The sequence below is a fragment of the Triticum urartu genome, chromosome 7, assembly GCF_003073215.2.
Source record: "Triticum urartu cultivar G1812 chromosome 7, Tu2.1, whole genome shotgun sequence".
NCBI classification, from domain to species: domain Eukaryota; kingdom Viridiplantae; phylum Streptophyta; class Magnoliopsida; order Poales; family Poaceae; genus Triticum; species Triticum urartu.
Genome location: NC_053028.1, coordinates 472860087 through 472862805, shown reverse-complemented (window position 1 = coordinate 472862805; position 2719 = coordinate 472860087). Strand labels below are relative to the sequence as shown.

At 37.0% G+C, this 2719-nt stretch overlaps 1 long non-coding RNA gene across 1 annotated transcript; it reads right to left on the bottom strand.

Moving 5' to 3' along the window:
- Positions 1 to 290: 290 nt before the first annotated feature.
- LOC125522934 lies at positions 291 to 2391 on the bottom strand. The gene is made up of 3 exons (XR_007290045.1): positions 2214 to 2391; positions 1239 to 1336; positions 291 to 582 (listed from the first exon to the last, which is right to left on the bottom strand). It is a non-coding gene; the product is annotated as an uncharacterized LOC125522934 (long non-coding RNA).
- Between the last annotated feature and the right edge of the window lie 328 nt (positions 2392 to 2719).

Sequence of the window (2719 nt, the reverse complement as noted above, 5' to 3'; positions counted from 1 at the left end):
CGCAACCCTTCACAAAATGATTTCAAATGGACATACACGGCGATTACAATGCCTAGAAGCTGTCCTTCGCATGAAAAATTAATGGTATTTCGTATAGTCATATAGAGAACCACAATATAACAAACAGAAAGGCTCATTTATTAAATTGATTGTTGCATTACAAAGAACACGAGCCAAAGATTACAATATGTGGAGCTATCTAGTAGCAGCAGTCAGTTCTCGACCTTGCAATCAACATCTTACTTATTCTATTTAATATATACTATTTGAAGCATTGATCTGGCAAAAACATCTAAAAAATTATGTGGAACTATCTAGTAGCAGCTTCATTCTCGACCTTGCAATCAGCATCTGAGCCATGCATATCAGTTTATCTACAACATCAAAGAAATGAGATAAGTAACTTAAATTACAAATAATCAAATTGCTACAGCAGTAAAATTTGAAGGAGCAACATACAAAGGTGAAGGCCATGCATAAATAATCCTGCTACATCTATTGAACCGCATGTTCTAAACCATCATCATTTTTCCACCTTGTATATTGAATGGATGACGGAATACTATGTGCATTGTGTTATTACTGTAAAAAGAAAAACTAACATAAACCAAGAAGATAGATTGATCATTACACACATTTATAGCCTATTAAAATATACAGCTATATTATTTGTTGAGTTGCAAACACAAGAACCATTAAGGAGAAAAATAATTGGCACTAAAAAATTTAAGAATTAATGATGCACTGACTCTTACCCATTTTTAGATACACTATATATTCGGAAACAATGGACAAGAAAGGATGATGGATGTATAAATTGTACATTTAGCAGTAGTATAGGAAGATATACAAAAAAGAAATAGTAGGGCAAAATATTTTGTGAAACTGTATGGGAAATGTGTGCGCACATTATGTTAGTCTGTCACTAAATATCATAAGTTTAAGTTTAAGTATATTATCATACGAGAAAGTCAAAAAAGGAAGAATTTCAAAAGCTAGAGCAAAATATATTACATGTTCATACGCTAAAAATCTTACCATCTTATACTTTTACAAGAGTGCAGCTTAGCTATCATTATGTTGTCCACAGATAAAAAAGTTAGGGTACCCCCAGAAGTGTTCTCTTGTACAAATAAGGACAAAAAAAGAATTTGCAATATTGAGCTATTAATAATCCGATTTCCTTTGAACCATGGAAGAATCGTTGATGCAATATAGAGCTAACAATTACGAATTACCTCATAGCAAAACTAGCTTGCTACGTACTAGTAGTTAGCTAGGTTCAGTGCCAATAACATTGACCTGGAAGTCTGGAACAAATCAATTTTTTTGTAACCTGCATATTCAAAATATGGATTGGTAACTTAGCAGACCAGTAACCAATATTTCAAATATACATATACTAAGATAAAAAAATACTCTAGACAAATTGTCCCATCTATAAGACAATACTCTTGGTGGATCGAAGAACTAAATATTAAATTCTGCAGTTACAATCATGTAGTAGATCAGCTGTCGTTCATCAGAACATCATTACTAAAACAAAGGTCTCCAGCCTAAATGGTTTCCTGAGTATGAACTTTCTTAATCTGGAATACAGAGAATTTGATGCACGTTGGTATTACCAATATATATGATAAACAAAAAGCTTTCCTAAGGGGAGATGGCTCAATATTTAACTTTATGATTACGGTTGTACTCCCTCCGTTCCTAAATATAAGTCTTTGTAGAGATTTCAGCATGGACCACATACGGATGTATGTAGATGCATTTTAAAGTGTAGATTCACTCATTTTGCTCCATATGTAGTCCATAGTGAAATCTCTACAAAGACTTATATTTAGGAACGGAGGGAGTAATTGGCAAGCTACTATTTCAATAGTAATTGGTGTCGTTTCCATGCTTACTCCAAAGTTGAAGATTCTATAGTCAGTTTCTAGTATATTTCTAAATGAGATGGGAGATGTAAGAAAGGGAACATCCGGGTGGTTTGTCATCTTGATACTTCTAGTACTTGTAAAGGTATCTAATAATTCTTCCTCCTTGGTTAAACAACTATATATCAGTACAAAACTAATACCTGAACTACACCTAGTAGTGTTTCAAACTTCTGCATCGTCAGCATAGTGTAGGGAATATGGCCAAGTTTTGCTAAAAAATATACATAAATCAATAGAAATATAAGAAACACAATCACGTAGAGAGACACATACACGACGAGGAGCAGCGCCCCTTGGCTGTCCCTGAACTGGGTAGTGCGGTCGCGGAGCATCCTGGGGCCGACGAGCAATGGCAGCACAGAGCAGGCATTGTTCCACTCCAACGCTCTACTACTGCACGAGTCGCACTACCGACGGACTTGGGCGCTAGTGTGTCCCCCAACCACGAACCCCTCTGGCAAGCTCTTCACCACCCTGCACGCACCACAGCCCAAATTGACAGAGTATGTGTGTTCATTAAGAGCCTGTTTGGTACGCGTCCTAGCTTCCGTGCCTGATAGAAAGTGGTGCCTGGACATTACTTGGGAACTGGAAATTTTATGCCTAGCCAGGCATGGGCTGTTTGGTTGCATACCTCGCCTAAAAAAAGTTTACTGGAAAAAGCATTACAGTTCAGAGCTAACTCACAAAAGAACCCCGCTGAATAATGTACTACTTGTAGCCAGGCTGCCTCCAGGCGACCGGTTCCTTGTGCCTGAGCCAGGCTAATCAAGTAGCCT